Below are 24164 nucleotides of genomic sequence, written 5' to 3' on the forward strand. Positions count from 1 at the left end.
TGGCTCCAGAACCACTCACCGCTGCCACAGTCGGGAAGCCAGTACAATCAGGGTACACGGTCAGAACACCAACATCGTCAAGAATATGCCATCATCGGTGAGCCCCTGATGCTTGCCAGCTCTGGAATCCATACTTGCCGCATGGATGGCTTGCACCTTGACACTAGCAGCTGGTTACTGGGACTGCACTACATCTGCCATGGTGGTGTTTGCCTGCAGAAATAGCAGAAGCAGAAGTGTAGCATCCATCCCACTCCCTACCTCAAATCTTGCACTAGTGATTCCAATCAGTGGAATCCAAGTGATACCCAGAACTCTAGCTGTAGGAAGGCTGGGAAGTACTGTTTAGTTTTCTGACCTCCTCTGCAGGCAGGCACACCAGCGAGGAGTTGGAAGAGATGTTGTGCTTTGATCAATTGTGTTTACCACAGAGGGTTACCCTGGCTCTTTGGAACATCTTTCTCCAAATAGATTTATTACCCACTTCTTTGGAATGAGTGAGCATAGCCTTATTTGGCTCGGGGAAGGGTGACTCATTATCAGACTATTATTTATCATAGGTTGCATGTTCACCTCTTCCAACTTATTGATTCACAGTAACTTAGTAATGGCTATGAGTAGATAAACAACCCCCTTCTCTCCCGAGCTCTAAGCCTTGGATAGGCTTGTATGGTGGGAGGCCCACCAGGTAGATCTCTTTTCTGGGGCAGTACCAAAGGCAGAAAGAATAAAAACACTTCAGATTTTCCCCCTAGGGAAATAAAAGAAGCAGCAAGTCCAGTAGTACTTTATTTTCAGTGCTGTATTTTAATTATTTCCATCTCTCTTGCAGCTTGAAGCAGCATGCCCTATCTTTTCTCTAGTTTTTTTTTCTTTCTCCGTCTTTGAGTGTTCTCCAGTTATGTCCAGCTGGTCCCAGTTGTTAGCATACTCTTCCCAAGATAGTCCAGTTCTACTGGAAACAGGAAATACTGGAAACCTCACTAGAAAATCAGGTCCATTTCTGGCCTAGTTTTGCCAGAGTTTTGATAAGCATCCAAACTTATGCTTGTTTATTCAAATTGAGCTTCTGAATCTCTTGAGATTTGCTCTTTGCAATTGGTAAGCCAACAGCCTGCAGGAGAAAAAAAATCACACATTTTCTGGCCAATCTTTGCAAAAATGCCTGTCTTTTCTCTCTGCCAGGTTCACTAAGTTGCACATGTTCTGAAGCTAAGGCTGACTGGTTGAAACTGGGAAGACAATTTTTAACAACTAAACAACCCAACAGTGAAAATTATTTGAATCATTTCAGTAGCAAATTAAATCTTGTATTTTCTTATTTAAGATGATGGAGAAATATATGCATTATTTAAAATTATATGGATTGAATCTCAAACATATACTTTCAATTATATTAATAGGTAGGGATCGATAGTGGAATCATAGAACTTATATTTAGAAGGGAACATCCAGTTACCCTTTTTCCTGATAGGTAATCTTCAGTTATCGTGGGTCAGTGGGTATTTTTATAAATATGTTTTAGTTTTTCACCCAATATTAGAAAATCCTTGGTTTAAAAAAAAGTGCATTTGTTTAGAGGAAGGCGATATTAAGGAACAAAACAATGTTAAAATGCCCCTTCTTAAGGACTTGGTGTTGATTCGCATTGTGGAATTAGTGACATAAACTTGGGCAAGTTATTTAACTATTTTGAACTTGTTCACTGACATATTTGTAGTTCAACCTTTTCTGTTTTCACCAACCTGTTGGTTAAAAGAGGTCAACTTTAGGTAACGAAGCATATTCTATTCATTCTTATTTCATCTAGGCAATGAGATACTCAACTATTTCTGAGAGTCTTGGGGTCTCTTGCATTAAGTCTATGATGAATCCACTGAGCTATCATGTTAACTACCATGTGGAGTAGTAGTCAAATTTTCATTTTTTCCCCCTCCTGGTAGACGTCATTATATCTTCTGGCTACCACTGGGCAGTAATGTCTCCTGTGGGCACCCCCTCTCTAATGCCATGTTTATCCTGGTGCAGCCATCAATATGCTGCATGCTCTGAGCCACCAATGCTTTAAGGTAGTTTGTAGCCAAGTGGGGATGAGGCTGCCTCGCCTCATGTATTATGTAGGATGTTTTTGTTTGCAGGTTAATAGAAAACTCAACCCAATCTGGATCAAACAAGTGGAATTTATTGTTTGTGGGACAATAAAGTAGAAGTCCAAAGGTAAGAAGACTTACATTCCAGTGAGGATTAGGTTAAACTAAGAGAAACAAAGACCCAAACTAAAAGTAGCTGAAATGAGCTTTGTTTCTCTCACACACATACAAGGCCAGAGATAGGAAGACCAGAGCCTCTATCACAACTGTGCTCAACAAAAATGTGGACAAGCTTCCAGCTCCTTCCAGGCTCTTCCTGCTCACTGCTCTGTCGTTTCCTAAAAAGGTAGTCGCTACTGTCATAGTCCAAGGTGGTGGCCAGAGCTCCAGTCATCGTGTACATGCTCCCACAGCAGGAAGGAGGAAAGGGTAAAGAAGGTGTCACGAACCAGCTGTCTTCTAGGAAGGTTCCTAGAAGCTGCCACATGGCATTTCTGCTTATATTCCATCAGCCAGAGCTTAGTCACATGGACATGCCAAATTGCAAAGAGAAGTCTTTATTCTGGATGGCCCTGTGCCCAGCTATAAGGAGGCCTCTAATACATGGACAATGAGGAGAATAAAATCAGGAGGGTTAGTTGCTGCCAGAGCACGTCTCAGGGTGATGAACTCCAGAGGCTTCAACTCTGTTTTTTTATGATTCTCTTCGCTTTGTTCTACTCTGTGTTTTGGCTTCATTTGAATTTGGTCAATAAAACAACTGAAGCCGGTTCAGAACATGCCCACCACAACCATGTCCAGAGAGAAGAGAATGCTTCTGGAAATTCTCCTAAAGGAATGTGAGAGAATTTTCCCACCAGATCCTAGCAAAGGTGGATTGCATCACTCCCCTTCCCACCCCCCCCCACCCCCCGCCTCACACACACACACACACATTTGAGACAATCAATGGCAAGGGGGGAGGGGTGACATCAACACCACTCAAGCCCACCATCAGAGTGGGTGTGGGGCCAGTTTCCCCAGAGTAAGTTTCCTCTTTTATGAGGAAGAGTGAAGAACTGAACAAAGTTGGGATTATGTTAGGAAAGAAGAAAGGAGGAGAATAGATGAGAATAGATGGGCAGGTGACTTTCTAGTCTGGGCCAACGATGGGGCACTAAAGCTTGCTGCTTATGGTCTATGGACATACACACTTTTTAGAGAAATGGCTCTTTGTTTTGTTTGGGGTTGGTTTTTTGTTTGTTTGTTTGGGTTTGTTTGTTTTTTTTTTTTTTTGCTTATTTGTTTATTTGTGTTTGTTTTTACCTTCTTAGGACCCATACACAAATTCTTATGAGTTGCTTCAAGGATGTCATATTTTATTGACCCTCTCAATAGGATAAAGATCATTGCGCTCATCCTCCCTTAGTAAGTTCTCCCTCATAAAGCTCTTCACTCTTTCATACAAATGGACATCTACTGGGCACAGCATGATAGACATAGATTAATTCCACATTGAAACCTACACAGTATATAAAGTGGGAATAGTAGTCACTCACCTCAAAATGTTATTATGAAAATTAAATATATGGCCTTTGAGTGTAGGTCCTCATTTCTTCACACCACCAAATCCCCAGAGCACAGTGCGAGACGCCTGGTAGTAAATAATACATAGCTGGTTGATGTTTTTGGCACTAGATTAAGCAGGACAGCACATGTAGAGTTACTGTGTACAGTGGGAATCTTATAAATGCGAGTTCTCTTGCTGGAGAGGCTCTTAATCTCATCAGTCACTTTTACTCCAGAGGAATTCCAACAACTGAGAACTATTAATTGAGCCCCTGGTTTATATCAAACATCAAGACTGAAATCATTTTTTAATGACCCCCAAATTCTCATCCCACGAGTCATCTTCCTTTCATTGCCATTCAGTGCAGAGAAGTTTTGTTGAGGTTGCAAACAAAAATAATTGAGTCCAGTCTAGCAGTATGGAAATTGAGGCAAACCTGTGTAAATTGGTTTGACACTTGCAATAGTTATTGAATGAAACATTATTTTAATGATGAAGAAGGTAATTTTTAGTAAATACAATTTAACTATAATGAAATTGTAAAAACTTGTGTTTTATTATTGATCTTACAAGGACTGTAAGAAAAGAAATGTGGGAATTATAGGCTATTTTCTTTATATTAGACACTTAATTATAGTCTTTTCAGACAAGGCATGGATATTTCTTGGGTTGTTTAAACTTTGTCTAGTCAGATTACCTTAGAATGTTTATAGTATTGTGTGTGTGTGTTTTTCTAGTTTTTTGTTTTGTTTTGTTAATCCTCACCTGAGGATATTTTTCCAGAAACATCAATGTGAGAGAGACACACCCATTGGTTGCCTCCCTCATGCAGCCCTACAATAGCTGGGGATCAATCCTGCAACCGAGGTACGTGCCCTTGACCAGAATCCAACCCAAGACCCTTTCGTCCGAGGCCCAAAGCTCTATATACTGAACAAAATTGGCTAGGGCTTTCTTTTTTCTATTTTGAATGGCAGTTATCCTATTGGGACTTTATACATTAGTCTTCAGGTGTATTCTAAAGGTTAAAGGCTCTCTGCTATAAGTTTATATATTCGCTCAATATGGCATTGACATGTGCGAAATTAAATCATGTTAAATGACTCATGAAGAACAATGTGAAAAAGCTCCTTTATCAAACAGAATTGATTTTCTTTTTTGTTCTCCAAGAAGATAGCATAAATCAGTCATTCTATACCTAGGGTGAGAATTAGGGGTTGTTTCTCCAGGGGCTGGTTGGGAGATGGGATCCTCCAGCCTTATTCAATGACATCTTCTCCTCAAGCTCAGTCCCCAGGCTCAGTCCTGTGGGAGAACACCCCTCTTAGATTTCACCAGAAATGATATAAAACTCACAGACCAGAATTTTGCTATTGGGAAAATTGTTAGTGTTTACACATAGAAATAATCTCTGCAGTCTTTTAACTTCGAAGTTTGAATCTCTCATTTGCTCATCCACAGGTATTCTTGGAGCATCGTTTTACAGTGATGAATAGGACAGAGGGGGCCTCTGTTCTCATAAGGTTCACATGTTCAGGAAAGAGACTGACCAAAACCTGGTAAGTTAGAAGTTAAATAACCATGAGAAAGTTATGTAACAAGGTTGCTGTAAGAAACTGAAACAAGGTGCAGAGGCAGAGAGTGAATGAGCCCCACATTCAATGGCACGCAGGAAGGCCTCTTAGGGAGGTGTTGGCTCTGGGATCTGGTTGAAGGTGTTTTACCACTTTCTACCTTGAATCATAGTTACTGATTTTAATCTCCCATTCTATATTCTAAACTTCTTAAGGGCATTATCTTTATCTAATTCATCTTTGTATCCTGCAGAGCTTACCCCTTGGGCCTTCTACTCAAGAGGTGTTCAAGCAATAGTTGCTAAATCAGTGATGATTATCTCACATACACCTACAAAGCTCTCAGAGCTAAGGATTATTAACATATACAGAGAGTTCAAGTCACATGATTTAGGTAGAAAGTGGGGTATTGGGATTCAAATCAATTCCAGCATACTGGTCTTTCTGGGACTCCAGAGGTAGTTTTTATTATTGTTGTTTGTGTGTGTGAGTGTGTGTGTTTAACACTGTGAGAATTCAATTTTAGGTAGGGGACTTCAAACTTTTTGAAATCATGTTAATACTAGCTTCATGAATATGGAAGACCAGGATCAGGAAGTTGACAATTCTGCAGTCTGACTGCCAGGAAATGGTGGGATGCAGAGCAGGAGTATAGAATTTTTATCCGAGTAATAATGATCAGTTTTTTGTGCGTTTTTAAAAACATATATTTTAAGTGATTTCAGAGAAGAAGGAAGAGTGAGAAAGCGATAGAAACATCAATGATGAGAGAGAATTATCAATCAGCTGTTTCCTGCATGCCCCACACTGGGGATCAAGCCTGCAACCTGGGCATGGGCCCTGACCGGGAATTGAACAATGACCCAGTGACTTCCTGATTCATAGGTCAACGCTCAACCGGGCTAATGATCCATTTTTAGAGCTCTGAGTGGAAAGGGTTTGGGTGTTTGAAGTTTAATTCTAATCATTTATGTTCTAGAAAAGCCCAACACTTTCAATGAAGTAGGGGAATGGTATCATGGAAATGCAGAACATAAATGAAGTAAATTCTTTGATTACTACTTGATTGCTCTTTTGTGACCTTATTGGACTTTTTGACATTTTCATCTAAGTTGGAAATCTGTGTTTGTTTTTGAAGGTATCCATCCCAGGGTAGAAGAGGCAACAGGCAGTATTTGGGGAACTATTAATCAGAAAAACAGTGTTTCATTAGAAAAGGAAAATACACAGTTTAATTATGGATACAGAATGTGTTAAGTTCGTGAATTCATGGGAACTTGCACCAAACAACAAGTCACTGTGGGAGAGCAGAGGGGAGAAGAATGGGGAGGCTGTTAAATGTTTATATTCTTTTGCTTGCAAGAGTGTGATGAGCCAACAACACAGTTGGAGTTCAACTGAAGGGAGCATTCCTGGTGCTTCCTCCTCTGTGTGAATGATATTGTCATGAGAAAAGTCACATGCAAATGAAGGAGGCTGTAATTAGGGGAGGAAAAGTAACATCCCTTTGGGAAAGGTTTGCTGAGGAGTTTGGGAAGATTTGTGCACTGAACAAAGGATGAAATGACAAGGATCTTAGAGTCCAAATGCAAATAATTGTACTTGAGACTGTGGACTTGGGAACTTCTTGAGTAAGTTCTGATGCAGACCTGATACTTTCCTTTCTGACTTGGTCACATGTAGTAAATCTGACAACTGTGTCTGAATGCACATTGCCTTACTTTTTCCAGGGGTGGTCTTCCTGTATGGAGGCCACCAGTGACTATTCCTCTGATGGCTTTATTGAATTGGCTTGAGCTATCAGCAATCGTGAAGACTTGCTACTGTTATTACTTTTCCTGCTTCTATTTGCTACCAAGAACAGTCCAGCCCACCAAAAGTGGTTGGGACTGGGTAGAAGGTGACTTCCTGGTATCTCTGCAGGTGTGTAATCCCCTTCCTTGGGTGTGGGATGGACTTACTAACTTCTAACAAATAGAATATGGCAGAAAATAATTGGATGTTATGAAAATAGTAGGTTATAAAAAAGACTGTGGCTTCTTGAACAGGTGAGTGCATTACAGGGTGGGCATGAGAGAGAGAGAGCTTCTTTGTTAAACTGGGTTTTTAACCAGGAGCTTACTCAAAATAACCAATCAACTTCCCAAGCTTTCATGGGCTTCTGGTGGGTCCAACCCCTAGCCAATGATCCCTTTCCCAGGTTAGACTGACAGGCCTATGGTCAAGCCTCTCCCCTGCATCATCTTCATTTATGTTGCTCATGTGTTTATCTCTCCCTGCTGCCCCTCACCCCCTGACCATCCTGTACTGGAGGGCAGCCTGCTTCCTATATGGGGGAAGGGAGGGTTGTTAAGCTGCAGCATCCTGAAGCAAACAGGCTCATGCTCCCCACCTGACCATGTTTGACAATGTCAAACAGATGCATGCTCCCCTTGGCTTCCTTTCCTTCATTAATAACTAGAGGCCCGGTGCATAAATTTGTGCACCAGTGGGGTCCCTTGGCCTGGCCCACGGGATAGGGCTGAAACCAGCTCTCCTATATCCCCCAAGGGGTCCCAGATTGCAAGAGGGTGCAGGCCAGACCAAGGGACCCCACCGGTGCACTATCTGGGCCGGGGAGGGACGCGGGAGGTTGGCCAGCCAGGGAGGGACCGCGGGAGGGCTCCAGGGCATGTCTGGCCCATCTTGCTCAGTCCCTATTGGCCAGCCCTGAGCAGCAAGCTAACCTACCAATCAGAGCGTCTGCTCCCTGGTGGTCAGTGCACGTCATAGTGAGTGGTTAAGTGGCCTTAGCATGTCATTAGTATATTATGCTTTGATTGGGTGAATGGCTGACCAGTCAACCGGACACTTAGCATATTAGGCTTTTATTATATAGGACTAGCTAACTACAATAACAGTGTGAGTGAACCTGGAAGTGGCTCCTTTTCTGGTCAAGCCTTCCAATGACTGCAGCCGTAGCTGATACCTTGATTGCAGTTCTGTGGCAGATCCTCAGTTAGAAGCTCCCAATTAAGCCTTGTGTGGGTTCATGATCCTCACAAGCTGTGAGATAATATAAATATTTGTTGTTTTTAGTCGTAAGGTGTGGGATAATTTGTTATGCAACAAGAGATAACTAAGAGAGAAGAAAAGGAGGATCAACAGTGATATGTGAGAGAGAAACAACTTGAATGAAGCATTACAACTCATAGTAAATTTTAAAACAATTCATCATTAAATTTGCTTGGTTGTGATTCTGAAAGCCATGCTAATATTTGATATATTTGTTTAAACCTTTTTTTTTTATAAATATGAAGGACTTAGAGTATATTTTTGCATCTATTGCTTTACTAATATTTTCTATTTAAAGAGTCATTCTTCGAAGACATTTCTGTAGTTCTTTAGAAATGATTTCCTTTGGTTCTTTAAACATATTTAAAATAGTTGATTTCAGGTAGGTAGAGATGAAAGAGAGTATATTGGAGATAAATGGTGGTGGGAAAAAATAATAAAATAAAGGGGAAAAACTTAAAAAGTAAAAGAGTTGATTTCAAGTCTTGGTCTAGTAAGTACAATATCTGTGCTTCTGAAGGACAAATTTCTTTTCTTTCTTTTTTTTTAAAATATATTTTATTGATTTTTTACAGAGAGGAAGGGAGAGGGATAGAGAGTTAGAAACATCGATCAGCTGCCTCTCCTGCACACCTCCTACTGGGTATGTGCCCACAACCAAGGTACATGCCCTTGACCAGAATTGAACCTGGGATCTTTCAGTCCGCAGGCTGACGCTCTATCTACCGAGCCAAACCAGTTAGGGCCTGAGGACACAATTTCTACTGACTACATTTTTCCTGTGCAAAGGTCATACTTTCTTGTTTGAAATTTTTTTGTTGAAACTGGAGATTTTAAATGAGATAATGTAGCAATTTAGGAAATCAAATTCTCTCCTAATTCTCAAGTTTTGTTGTTGTTGCTGTTTGTCTTATTGTTTGTTCATTTTGTGACTTCTCTGAATGAATTTTTTCTAGAAAGTCTATATTCCTTGTCATCATTCAGTTCTCTGTTCCCTCTACCAATATCCATTAGCAAGTCATTAGAAGCCTCTATATCCAAAATGTAGTCAAAATCTCTACCCCCTTCACCAGCTACCACCCGCCCAAGCACCTACTTCTCTCTTCTAGAATTCTCCTAAATGGACGTCCTGCTTCCTCTTTTGCCCCTCCACAATCTATTTTCCACATAGCAGCCAGGAGGGTCTGGCTTTTTTTCTATTCGTCTTGATACCCTCCTTTAAGGCTCCATACTGTGTATTGCACACCGTAAGGATTAAATCAATATCTCCTTGCACGTGGTAAATTAGATTCTGTTACGCCTCTGCCTGAAACTCTCCAGTGGCTTCCCATTTGCACTTAGAATAAAACATACACTTCCCTTCCAAGACATCTGGGGGCCTGGCAGAGATAGCTCCTCTCCACCTCTCTGACTTCATGTCCTCCCACTCTTGCCCTCACTCAGGGGGCTCTAGCCCTCTGGGTTTCCTCCAATTGCTTATACACACCAGGACTTCTTCATCTTGACGTCCCTGGACTTTTTCCTTTCTTGCTTGGAATATTCAGCCTAATAACTTCATGTGGCTGCCTCTTCTGTGTTATTCACTTCTCAGCTCCAGTGGTATGTCCTCAGAAAGGCCTTCCTTGACCACCCTGTCCAAGTCAATTTCAAGTCCTTAAGTCCATCCCATTATCATGTTTCATTGTCCTCACCGTATTAGAAACGATCTCATTCGTTTCGTTGTTTTCAAGTGGTAGTCTGAACATAAACACGGTGGGAGCAGGGATCTTGGCTGTGTTATTTTCCAGGACCTAGAACAATGCTTGACATGTAGAAAGTAGTAAGTGCTCAATAAATATTTGTCAAATAAATGAAGGAATATGGATTCCTTGAATAAAGGAAAATCAATGGATGTACATGCAAAGGTAATAAAGAAAAATGTGTGGATGCATATTAAGAGGGAGGGCTAGCCCTAGCTGGTAAAATAATTACAATAGTAGTAATAACTATTTTAAAAGCCTCAGATGTAATTGACCCCTAGGAGCAGTCTTTGTTCTCATCTTGTTACCATAAAATAGAACTTGGATCTTTGTCACATCCTCCCCAAAACAAAAAACATAAATTAAAAAAAAAAAGAATTTCAGAAAGCATTGGTGAGCAGTAATCAAGTATGTGTGAGGCCTATTGTAAACCCTCTACATGTATTAACACATTAAATTCTGATAAGAACTTTATGAGGTACGTGCTATTATTGTCTTTGTTTTACAGATAAGAAAACCAAAGCATGCAGATGCTAGATTAAATCACTCAAAGTTGCACAGCCAGTGGTGTGTGTGGGTTCAGGAGTTGAAACAAAGCATCTGGCTCTAGAGTCTAAGTTCCCAACCAGCACACGAAGGGGAAAGCTGGAGAAGGCACGGGAGAGAAATGGTGGAGGGTGTTACGTCACACAGCATCTCAGGTCTTCCTGCAAAGTTTCTTCTCAGCTAATAGCTGCTCTGTTGCCCCCACCACCCTCATTAAATAGACAGGCACCAGTAATTCTAGCCTCCTCTGAATTCTCTTTCCCTCCCTCCCCCACTCTTTCTCTTCCTTCTTCCTTTTCTTTAAGCAACACAAGCTAGCTCTCCAAAACCTCCCAACTTGTACACTCACTTGTCAATGTAAGAATTGTCTGAACCTGTAAGAATTTTTATGAGTTTATTTGAGCCAAACCAATAACAATTGCCGGGAAGCAAAACCTTAACAGGTTAAGAAAATGCTCCAGATAAAGGCAGTTTTACACCTTATTTTATATATTACAATGAAAGGAGGAGGAGTAAGGGGGTTCCATGAAATCCATTGGTGATAGATTAGGGTGTGAGAGAAGGCAAAGCGGGGAGGAATCTCTGGGATTAGATAAAAAGTAAAACAAATAGACACATACTTACTTTACATCAGTGTGTATAGGATGGTTAACAGTTAACAATTCACACAATAACAATAACAATGAGTGAATTTGAGGTCTCTGTTCTGGTACAGGGGTTATGCTTTGAGGGGTCTAGGAAAAGGAAACTATTTTGATAACTAGAGGCCCAGTGCACAAAATTTGCGCACGGGGATGTGTCCCTCAGCCCAGCCTGCACCCTCTCCAATTTGGGACATCCCTCTCACAATCCAGGATGGCTGGCTAGCCTGCCTGCCTTCCTGATTGCCCCTAACTGCTTCTGCCTGCCAGCCTCATCATCCCTAACCACTCCCCTGCCAGCCTGTTTGCCCCTAACTGCCCTCCCCTGCAGGCCTGGTCACCCCTAACTGCCCTCCCCTGCAGGTTTGATTGCCCCCAACTGCCCTCCCTTGCAGGCCTGGTCCCTCCCAACTGCCCTCCCCTGCTGGCCTGATCGCCCACAACTGCCCTCCCTTGCAGGCCATCTTGCGGCGGCCATCTTGTGTCCACATGGGAGCATGATCTTTGACCACATGGGGGCAACCATCTTGTGAGTTGGAGTGACAGTCAATTTGCATATTACTCTTTTATTAGATAGGATCCCAAAGGTATGTTATCAGATATGTTATCGCAAATGCAAAAAAAAAATAAGCTCAGTTAAGATAAGGCTTGACCTTTGTTAGGGAAAAATACTAGCCTAGCTACCTAGTTACCATCAATAAATCAACAAACAACAAGAGCTGGCAAGGATGTGGAGAAAAGGGAACTCTGGTACACTACTAGGCGGGGATGCAGACTGGTACAACCACTATGAAAAACAATGTGGAGTTTCCTCAAAAAATTAAAAATGGAACTGCCATTTGACCCAGTGATCCCACTTCTAGGAATATAACCTAAGAAACCTGAAACATCAATCAAAACAAACAAACAAACAAACAACAACAACAACAACAACAACAACAAAAAAAAATATATATATATATATATATATATATATATATATATATATATATATACCCCTATGTTCATAGCAGCATTATTTACAATAGCTAAGATCTGGAAATAGCCCAAGTGCCCATCAGTAGATGAATGGACCAAAAAGATACAGTATATTTACACCATGGAATACTATGCAGCTATAAAAAAGAAATATCTCTTACCATTTGAGATAGCATGGAGGGACCTGGAGAGTATTATGCTAAGCAAAACAAGCCAGTCAGAGAGAGACAAGTGTCACATGATCTCACTTATACGTGGAATCTAATGAATAAAATAGATCCAGAGACACTGAAGCATACAACAGACTTACATATTTCAGGGGCGGGGGGGGGGGGTGAGGGGGAAGAGATTAACCAATGAACTTGTATGCATATTTGCATAGACCATGGACAGACAATAATGCAGGGAAGGCCTGGGGGGAGGGCAGGAGCAGGGTAGAGGGAGTACTGGGGGAGAAAAAGGAGGATAACTGTAATACTTTCAACAATAAAGAAATTATTTATTTATTTATTTATTTATTTATTTATTTATTTATTTATGAAAAATACTGGCCTGACATGACTACCTACCATGACTCGCTTTTAATTAGAAAGTTTCATTTCAGACCACCCTATGATGTTACTTTCAGACTCCAAGTTTGTAAGGCCACCATGTAGGCCTCCCCTGAGCTGGTCAGGTTTAGTGTGTGGCCCCTTTTTCCTTCCACACACTCACCATCCCACTTAGCACTAATGCTCAGAGGACCTTCCTCTTTAGAACCTGGTGGGGAATAAGAAATTATTTTTTTCTGCCACAAATATATTTTTCCTCCTATCACACTAAATATATATATATATATATATATACTAGAGGCCCGGTCCATGAAATTCATGCACGGGGGTGTGTGTTTCTCAGCCCAGCCTTCACCCTCTCCAATCTGGGACCCCTCGAGGGATGTCCAACTGCCCATTTAGGCTCGATCCCGGTAGGTAGGATCGGGCCTAAACGGGCAGTCAGACATCGCTCTCACAATCCAGGACTGCTGGCTCCCAACTGCTCGCCTGCCTGCCTTCCTGATTGCCCCTAACTGCTTCTGCCTGCCAGCCTCATCACCCTCTAACCACTCCCCTGCCAGCCTGATTGATGACTAACTGCTCCCCTGCCAGCCTGATTGCCCCTAACTGCCCTCCCCTGCAGGCCTGGTCACTCCTAACTGCCCTTCCCTGCATGCCTGGTCCCCCCAACTGCCCTCTCCTGCAGGCCTGGTCACCCCTAACTGCCCTCCCCTGCACGCCTGGTCCCCCCCCAACTGCCCTTCCCTGCAGGCCTGGTCGCCCCCAACTTCCCTCCTCTGCCAGCCTGGTCCCTCCCAACTGCCCTCCCCTGCTGGCCATCTTGTGGTGGCCATCTTGTGTCCACATGGGGGCAGCCATCTTTGACCACATGGGGGAAACCATTTTGTGTGTTGGAGTAATGGTCAATTTGCATATTATTCTTTTATTAGATAGGATATATATATATATATATATATTTTTTTTTTTTTTTTAAAGGAGCAGAGAGGAAAGGACAAAGAGCAGAGACATTTGCCTGTAGAATTTCCTGTACTGACATAGAGGTAGAAGAATTAGAGAAGCAAATTGGATGTAGGTTTTTAAGTCTTTTTGTTTTTAAATATGTATTTTTATTATTTCAGAGAGGAAGAGAGAGATAAAAACATCAATGATGAGAATCAATTGATCAGCTGCCTCCTGCTTGCCCCCTACTCGGGATCGAGTCCACAACCCCAGGCATGTGCCCTTTACCCTAATCGAACCTGAGACTCTTAAGTCCACAGGCTGACGCTCTATCCACTGAGCCAAGCCAGCCAGGGCCACACTAATAATATTGACATTAAAATATTAGGGTTTGGGTGGCAGTTGTGAGAGATGCAATAAGATTTTTCTTTCTAGCCTATTTTCTTTCTCTAAAAAAAAAAAAAAAAAAAGCATGGTAATACCCATTAAATACATTTCCTAACTGTACAAAAACCACTTACCCACTGGCTTTATTTCTAAGTGTACCTGAGAAGAAAGGCACCCCATAGATTAAAAATGAAAGTATAAATTAGAAGTAAAAAAGAAAGAAGCTGATGCAGAAATAATATTTTCCAATAGATTTTAAATGTGTGGTGTGTTTTTTTAAAAAGATGCTGAACAATACTGACCTCAAGAGGGAGAGATACTGAAAGGCTTGTGTGTATTCCATCTCTGCAGCATATTAAGGGACAGAGGTCTGTCACCCCAACCCATGTAAGCTGAAGAATACCTGTCCTTTTAGGGAATAAACTACTTGGTAAATCCCCGATTCTTCCCTATTTGCTTGGCAGCCTGTTGTATCCCTGGGTTTGCCCACAGACCTCTCTGCCCCAGGTATAACCAAGGGGAAGGTCTTAGTCATCAACCCTGCAGCCCAGAATCACCTGCTCTGGGTGACCCTGGCTCTGAGGGCTCAGGAAGGACCTGGCCCTTGGTTGAATATCTTATACCCAAGCTCCAACTCAATAGGATATGGGCTAGAAATTAGATATTGTGTGTGCTTTAGGGAAAGGCATTAAGATGCATGTATGTTGCTTAAGTTTGGTGATTTAGCCATAGTCACACACCAGTCTTTCAGGGAACAACAAGAACAATAAATTATAATGACATGTAGAAATTTTTGAGAATGAACTCCCTTTATAGAACGTTACCCCTTATTGAATGTGGAAGGAGCTGAGGTCTGGAAGTGAACTGACATGCTGTAGCTAGCTGGTGGCATCCAGTCAGAACTCCCAATTTCAGTGCTCTTTACACCACATAGTGCCACCCTTCGTACCAGGTCAGTTCCGCTGAGCTTTTGAGCAGAACCATGTGGACAAACAAACTAGCAGCAGAAGTCACACACCAGTCAGATGATGTCCTCTAAAAAAAATAAAAAATAAAAAAAAATCGAGGCAACCTAGAGCTTGATTGGAAAGCATAAATGTGTTCATATAACACCTCTCTGACCCATGACCTCATTTACCAAATGTCCCATTACTCTGACTTCCTTTCGAGACACTTGGTGGCAAGAGATGTCTGTACCTGTTGTTTCCCCTCGTTGTTACTGTCTATGACTAAGTAAAATTTCCCAACTAGAAATCTTTCACCCCCTGAAATTGGGCTTCTGTTTCCACCACTTGGCTGAAGCTGCTTTTGCAAAGGTTATCAATGACTTCACATCACAAAGCTGATGGCAGATTTCCACATCCTTGCTTTTCTTTCTAGAACTCTCTGCTGCGTTTGGCGGGGTTGGCCTTTTTCCTCCACCTTTGAGGAGCCCTCCGTTGTTTTCTGCGGTGTTGCTTCTTCTTGATCTCCTTCTATCTCTTTGAACCTGTCTTCTCAGTCTCCTTGGGGGCCCTTCTAACCACCTAACTTTCGTGTTTTCCCCAGAGTTGTTCTTGTTTTCTTATTTTATGTCCTTTCTTGGAGATATCTCATCCAATCTCAACGTGTTGATCTTTATCTGTTTTGGTTACAGGTTGCTACAACAAGCCACCTGAAACTCAGTGGTTTAAGACAACAGTAAATTATGATCTCCACAATTCTGTGGGTTACGTGGGTGATTCTTCTGCTTTTTGCAGAATTGGCTGGGGTGCTAAGGGGGATCGTAGCTTCACAATGGCCTCGCGTGGCTGGCCATTGGTGTTGGCCACCGACTGGGAGCTCAAGGGCTGACAGTTGAGGGCCTTGTTATTCTTCTGCGTATTCTTTGCCTCATGGATGTGGAGCTGCCTCACTGATGGGGGCTGTGTCCCACAGTAAGGAGGTGGAAGCTGCCAGTTCTCTCAGATGGAGATTCAAAAGTCCCAGGTGTTCTACTGCATCATATTGGCCAAAGCAGTCACAAGGCCAGCCCAGGGGAAATAGACTCTACCTCTTGATAGGGAAGTCTGACAGATTCTCTCGTTGACCAAACTCTACTCAAGCTGTTAGCCTTGTAAGTAGCTAGTTAACATTAACAAAAGAAAGAAAGCAAAGCGAAGTCAGGTTTGTAAGCAGGGTCACCTGAGAAGCTTCACCAGGAAGCTCCAGCTTCACACAGCATTGTCCCTCCAAAGAGATTAATACCCCTTCCTTTCCCCATTGGGTACGGGATTGTTTGGGGGGGGCGGGGAGAAGGGAGATAGGTAGATGCGCATTAGAAGTTGGGGTGACACAGGGAGGTGCTTGCCTGTCAGTCTAGCCTAGGAAACAATGGGTAGCATGAAATCTTAACATTGCGGACAGATCACGAGAATTCTCATGTTTTCATATTACACAGTGTTTTACGAAGTATCATACTTCAAAAAGATATTAGCTTGTAAGAATATGTAATAAAATAACTTCAAAATGCAATGGGTATTTAATTTTAAGGCGTGCCTTTAACATTTATGTAAAATGTTTTTTGTACTCATTCAATAGAAACTTATCTGGCCACTGGATAAAGCTAGCAATAAAACTACTGGTCCGCAATGTGTTGAAAGGATAATTGGTTAGTTTGAAGAAGTTCCTGGTTAAAATCCCCAGCATTCCCTCTCTCTTGCTTGCTCTTATCTCTTGTTCTTGTTTGCTCTGTGGCCCACACTCGCCCATGTGCTCTCCTGTTCTCTCTCCATAGCCATGTGGCCTTAGCAGCCTCATGGTCCATGGCCACATGGATTCCACACACAGGATACTGGACTGCACTGCACTTTAATATGGAACAGTAATTCTGGGCAGTGGTCTTAATTCTGGCCCTGCTGGAGACAAGTTTGGACTTCTTCCATGGTGAGATAAACAGAGATGGGATGGTGGAGGGGAACCCCCTTAATTTTATATCATCAATAAAGCTTTCCATGAAACCCCATCCTCCTCTGGGGGCCTCAGGAAATTCTTTTCCTCTTGGCACCCCAAGAACTCCGCTTCCACTGATAACAGAGCTTTTCTGAACTCTTTTTCAACTAGGCCCGACTTTGGGGCCTCCGTGTACTTCTGCATTGTATAATTTTAGCAAGAATCCTGCTAAGTTGGTTTAGCCAGAATCCCCCATCCTCCAAGTCTGATCACTCTTGATATCTAATCAGATTCCTCATCTTTCACCATCCCCCAGGTGATGTCTGATCACCCTGGCTTGTCTTCAGCAAGAATCCTGCTAGGTAAGTTTAGCCAGTATCCTCCCTAACTCCTGATGTTTCTTTTGATTAATTTTTCATCCACCACCCCCGACACACTGCTTCTTGGCTATAAATTCCTACCCTTTCTTTCTTTTGATAATTACTCTTCCAATCCATAACTCATGGCCCTTATTCTCAAATCTTTAGTAGCAATTTCCTCACTGCTTTCAGCCTTTGTGTCTTTTCAAAGCCCTCCCAGCTGGCAGATTCCAAAGCCAATGTCATATGTATTTGGTTTTTGTTCTAGAAGTGCTCCACGTTGAGGTACTGATTTCTGTTTCCCCTGCTATGTATTAAACCATTTTAAACTAGTGATTAAAACACAACACCAACTATTCATTATCATGAGTCTGGGGTTTCATAGCTTGGGTTTCCTCATAGCAAGGCAACTGCATAGTATCCCACGTTCCAAGAGGAATCTTCCGAGAGGAATTAACTAAAAAATGCCTGTCCTCTCAAGGCTTAAACTCAGAAGTCCCAGACTATCTCAGAAGTCTCTTCCATAGCATTTTATGGCTCTGAGCACTTACAAGTCTAATCAGAATCAAGAGGAGAGTAAACAAACTCCTTCTGTGGATGGGGGACTGGCATGTGCATTCAGGGAGGGAATGAATGGTTGTTGTCTTTGAAATGAGCTACCACAGCCTCTAACCAACACGCACTGAATTTACAATGTCCAATGCTGTCATAGCTGCCTTGGTTTCAGACCCATCTACTTCCTGTTGGATGTTTCCACATGCACTTCGAATCCATAGGCCTTAAACTAAACCTGTCACCTTCCTTCCTAGTTATGTTTCACGCCCAATGCTCTGTTTAATTACATGATAACCATTCAGGCAAGAAACCCGAATTCTTCCTAGCTCCTCTAATTCTATTGCCACCCCAGCTCCCCATGTACACATAGCTGACCAATTTTAACTCTTAGCTATTTCTCAAACATGCCCCTTCTTCTCCATATCTAATATGTTTCCAGTTCAGGCTGTCAGCACAATCTCTTGCCTGGCTCCTTGCAATGGTCTCCTACATGGTCTTTGTGTCTCCATTTTAACTCCAGTGGTGAAGTTGAGGTATGATTTGAGACCAATTTAGCCACCTGTTGAAATAAGTAAGGCAAGAGAAAAAAGGAGAGGAGAAGGAGGAGGCAGAAGAGAAGGAGGAAGAGGAGGAGGAAGAAAGGAACTAAGGAAATTTTTAAAAGAAAAGAAAAATAAAGAAGAAAGAAAAGAAACCTAGTCAAACATATATTAAAATTCCTTAGGGTGATGGTGTCATGGTTTAATTTGTGTATTTAATTAAGTACATACTATAGTTGGATTATTAGACTAACTTTTAGTAAAAAGAACATTGTAACTTCTAGGCATACTCCTTAGCCCATTTTTCAAACAGTTCCCGATATAAATTTTCCCTATAACATTCTAGAAAAGACAGATAAACTTGCCTTCCTCCCAGCCTAAAAAAAAAGAAAAAGAAAAAGAAAAAATTATCTTCAACAATGTTGCTACAGTAATCTTTCTAATATCATAGTACTCCTATGCTTAAATCTCCCCCCAACCCCCACCCCTCGGAGGCCACCGAACTCCTTAATTTGGCCCACAAAGCCATACCTGGTTGGACTCTCTTGTGTTCATTCAACAGATGCATATGGCGTGCCTTTAACATGTTAGGGTCCCAGCTATATCTCACCCCACCCTCTTCCTCATGCTTCATACTATGCTACCTCCAAACTATTTGTTTCTCCTTGTACACACACCTTTTTTATTCCTGCTGCCTTGGTCATTTTCTCTCTGCTCCTTCACCTGCCTGACTCATTCCTACCCTCTCCTCAAGATTTGGTTAGAAACCAAGCCCTCCAGGCAGGCTTTATCCCCTGGGCTGGCTAGGGCTTCCCCAAAAACCTGTACTGTCTTCTGTGCACATAATGTTGGTATTACCTATTTATGTGTCCATCTCCCAGTAACCTTCCTGAATAAAGAAATTATATCTCAAGAGACATTATAATATAGTGATTTAAGGCCCAGACTCCAAAGACTTATTGTCTGGGCTTACATCCCAGCTCTACCACTTACTACCTGGATAATTCTGGGAAGGTGCTTAGCCTCTGGTGCCTTGTTTCAGCATCTTGCAGTGAGGATTATACTAACAGGTATGGCCATTGCAGTTTTGTTATGAAGATTAAATGAGTTAACACATATAATATACTTAAAACAGTGCCTGGCACGTAGAAGGAGAATTGCAAACATGCACTGTCCTTATGATGATGATGATGGGATGATGAGTCATCTAACAGCACGTAATGCACAATAAATATTTGTTGACTTGAATTCCTTCTTTTTTTCTTTTTTAAATTTATGGTGCAACCTTTCTTTTTTTTAAATATATTTTATTGATTTTTTACAGAGAGGAAGGGAGAGGGATAGAGAGTTAGAAACATTGATGAGAGAGAAACATCGATCAGCTGTCTCCTGCAAGCCCCCTGCTGGGGATGTGCCCACAATCAAGATACATGCCCTTGACTGGAATAGAACCTGGGACCCTTCAGTCCGCAGGCCGATGCTCTATCCACTGAGCCAAACCAGTTAGGGCTATGGCGCACCCTTTCATTCTTTTTTCAATTTCCACAATTCTCTGCTTAAGTCACAAGTTGTCCTTAACCTTTGAAAGGTGGGACTTCCCACCCCCACTCCCTCTGGCCTGAGGACAGGTGCAGAAGTAGATGAGATCCCAAGATATGTTTCTATTTGCCCTCTCTTAGTGCTGGCGAATGTCTCTTTGGCTAATTGCAAAGGTTCTTTCCCAACACCAGCCAAACAGATGCAATATCTATTAGTGGTTACTAATTCTTCACATACCCAGAGGATTCCCAAAGGTAAATAGTCGAATTTGAATGCCTGATTGCCAACCATGACTCAAAGAAAAGATGTAGCAATAAAAAAAGCACGTGAGTTCCTTGCCATAAGAACAGCTCTCTGTTTGAGGAAGAGAATGTCCCCTAAAAGCTAGAATCAGCCAAGAACAAGAAGTAGTGAGCTTATTTCCTAGCTATCCCTCTGGTTTTCTGTGTAAAAATAAAATGAGGTTAATCACGTTTGCACATTAACTTCTGCCAATATGGCTGCCCCAGTTGTCAGTGGACATTTTCAACCTACAGCCTTATTCTGAGAATTTACTCATTTTTTAAAATTCCTTTCATTTCCCTGCAGCTTACCGCACAGGCAGTCCTGACTTCTGACTTCACCCTTATTTTTGAAAGGGTCAAATGATTTTTTTTTGTTACAAAGGGTTATACTGCTTCTCTCCAGGGAGGAAAGGGCTCTCCAATGGTCTTTTGTCCCAGATTCCTCCTTATGCTTTATGTGCATGGGGTCCTAAAACAGTGTGGCCTTTGCCCTGTGGGCTTAACTGATCACCGAGACCCTCTTTATAATATCTCCTGTAAGGGCCCAAATGGAGACCATCTCCTGGAGCTCCTGATGTGAGGACAGCATTTTTAGTCTAAAAAATGTCCTTCACTCCTTTCTTGGCTATTTAAAAAATAAATATTAGAATAAGTTCCTAAAGATAGAAATCATAGTTTAAAGGGTATCCTTTTACTTGGTTTCTAGAAAGTTTGACCAATTTATATGCCCACTGCTAGTAACTGAGTGCCTATTTCTCCGATCTCTCTCTCTCTCTCTCTCTCTCCCCCTCTCCCTCTTTTCCCTCCCCCTCTCTCTCTCACACTCTCTCTCTCTCTCTCTCCTCCCATCTCTACTCTCTGTTTGTGTGTGTGTACATATATTTTTTATTTGTCTTTTAAATCTATGTTTGCCATAGAAATATGTTTGTGTGGTCATATATATATCATGGACTTGGCCATTAGGAACGCTTTGGCAGAACTTCTCTGCTCCCAAAAGTAATTGCAACAAATAATGTCTTCCAGAACTTTCATAAAATTTTATTATATATGTAAATCTTTAGACCATTTGAAAATTATGTTGGCATATTGTGTTAAATAAGATTATTTTTCAATTTTTAAAAAATCATGTATTGAATAATAAAATGTTTTCTATTGATTTGAAAAATATATGTCTATTTATACAATGCCAACAAAAGTGATTTTCTTATGTAAAAAAATACAATATAATACAATAAAATCACCCTCAAATGACAACCTACCATAAAACAAAAGTAAATACAAACAGTAACACCCCTTCTCCTTGTCACATAGAAGGAGTTAGTATCATAAAGATTCAGTCAGGAACCGCCTGAATTACTTTAATACAGTGCCACTCAATGGAGGCATTGCAGAAAGAGGTTGAGTTTTCTGGGTCCCTGCCCTCTAAGGGACACTAGTACCCCCCCCCCCCCCAAGACCTCCCAAGATATTGAGACAGTCCATTAGAATTCCACAAATTTCTAAATGCCATCCCCCATCCCAGAGGACAGTAGCACATTCCCCACCACACCCAGATAAAAATTCTGCACTAAGAAAAGCAAACAAAAGAAAGGCCTTATATTAAATTTCCACATGTCCTAAAATCTTCCCTAAATGTTCTCCAGGTAGGCGTTTATGGTGGCACCAATTATGGTGGTCACTGGCTTACAGAAATCATCTGCCTGAGGACCACTTGATCTTGCCCTTAGCTGAATAATCTATTCCAATGCAATGCAATGCAATATAATACAATTCAATATAATGCAATGCAATGCAGTGCAATCCAATCCAACCTGTTCCAATCCAATCCAATCCAATCCAATCCATTCCAATTCCAATTCCAATTCCAGTCTGATCCATTCTAACCCAATCCATTCCAATCCAGTCCATTCCATCTAATTCCAAACTGGGTCAATCAGCTTCTCTCCTCTCAGAATCGGTCACTCATAACTTAAAGTTGCCCCATGGATGGCAGGTCCCACTACTGAGGACACTGGATTATCTCAATCTTTGTCTTTCCCATGGTGCAGTAACTTTCCATTTTATTAGTTTAATCTCTCTAATACCCTGTCCTGCAATTAAATTATTTATTACGCTAACCATAATTGGTTTTTGCTAGCAGCCAAAAATTCTTAGCTAATATATCATATTAATCCCCATTTTCCCCATTTTGATGGGTGGTCAAGTGATAGTCAAGGGAGGCTCAAACTATCAACTTACAGGGAAACCACCAATGGGTTGACATATTGCCAAGTTAGAGAGCCAAGACTTGACTCCTCTCTCAGTAGCCTCCATGGCCACCTATGTTTCCCAGGGATGAGAATGGCCATGCTGTGGTTCTTCTTCATCTCTGGAAAAGTCCATCCTGACTTTCAGCCAGAAAAAAAAAAAGCCTCTGCTCATAAATTGGCAAAATATACCTCTTGCTACAAAAGGCAAGATTACTTCTCAGGGGGGCCTTTTGGATAACTTTCCCTAAAGCTCCCTGCAATTTTTTGTCTTTTTGTCATCCCTGAAACTCCTAGACATTGTCCAGACCACAGACATACAATGATTAGCTTTTTCTTTTCCTTTTTTTGGTTTTGTTTTTAATTCATTAGCCCTTCTGATATATTAGTAGATTATCAAAAGCAGTTTCAGTATGTCATAAAATCTGTTTGGTATTAAGTTGATACATGATGTGCTTTTCTCCATCCAGCTCAATAGTTTCCTTCAAATCTGGACCAGATGAGCACCTTGGGACTTGCATGAGCTCATGTGTGCGTCTGCATGGAATGCAGTCCACTGGGTCCTGCTGATGTGTGGAGCACGTGCTTGGCTCCAGTGGAAATATCCTTAGGCACTGATGCCTCAATTAGGGAAAAGATAAAGAAACCAGGTCAGATATGGCATTTGCAAAACTTTAATGTTCTGCTGATGCTCTCTATTTAAGTCAATTTTTTGGTTCTGTTTGATGGCTAGTTTAGGCAAAATGGTGGTGTGCATGAAACTGTGTGTACTCAGGACCTATTTGGGAATAGCACCCCATCCCTGTCCTTGCTGACCATACCTTCTCATTGTTCTGGCTCAGTAAAGTCCTATTGTGTGCTCCTGCTCACTCATTAAATGGGTCTGGAGCACCTACTATGTGCTAGGTACAGGAGAAAGGAGAGAATAAGAAAGTCCTCACTCTCAAGATACAGACAAGGGGACAGAAATGTGAATAGACAATTGTCCTATAGCAGAATAAATGTGTGAACAAGTGTTATTGGAGCAGGTAAAGGGTCCATGTTAAGATGAGGTCATACTGAATTAATGTGGGCCCCAAGTCAATGGCAGGTGTCCATCAGAGGGACATTTGGACACAGAGGTACACAGGGAGAACACCATGTTAGGTTGGACACAGAGGTACACAGGGAGAACACCATGGAGGCAGAGATTGGAGCCATGTGTCTACACGCCACACAAGACTGAGGGAGAGTATGTGGGTCAGGGAAGGCTTCCTGGAGGAACAACCCCGGAGCAGTACCTTGAATGAGGGCTGCTGCCGGCACATCAGGTGCCTTTGTGTGAAGAAGAGAAAGGCGCGGTGCTGACGACAGGCAGTTTTGTGCAGGGCACACAGCTTGGCAGGCCCAGTGTGAGCTGGATTCAGTCCTTACTCACCCTCTTAGCATGGTGTCTTTGTGACATCAGTAACCTACCAGCCTTCCATGAGAACCTGGGGACAATCCTTGTGTATTACTTTACTGGGGCTGCTGTAAAACTTTACCACAAACTTCAAACAATAGAAATGTATACTCTCAGCGTTCTGGAAGCCAGAAATCCAAAATATAGGTGTTGACAGAGCTGCACTCCCTCTGGAGGCTCTCAAGGTCCATCCTTCCTTGCCTCTTCAGCTTCTGGTGGCTCCAGGTGTTCCTTGGCTTG

General features: G+C 41.9%; 1 long non-coding RNA gene across 1 annotated transcript in view; it reads right to left on the reverse strand.

Annotated features, from left to right (window-relative positions):
- The window catches only part of LOC129150884 (uncharacterized), a 46337-nt gene extending 22395 nt beyond the window's left edge, over window positions 1-23942 (reverse strand). Inside the window, exons 1-2 of the long non-coding RNA XR_008557667.1 lie at window positions 23764-23942; window positions 20-213 (exon numbers count right to left, since the gene is read on the reverse strand). This is a non-coding gene — a long non-coding RNA (uncharacterized LOC129150884). The remainder of the gene's footprint in view (window positions 1-19; window positions 214-23763) is intronic.
- Window positions 23943-24164: the final 222 nt, after the last annotated feature.

This window comes from Eptesicus fuscus, chromosome 2, assembly GCF_027574615.1.
Source record: "Eptesicus fuscus isolate TK198812 chromosome 2, DD_ASM_mEF_20220401, whole genome shotgun sequence".
Classification (NCBI taxonomy): domain Eukaryota; kingdom Metazoa; phylum Chordata; class Mammalia; order Chiroptera; family Vespertilionidae; genus Eptesicus; species Eptesicus fuscus.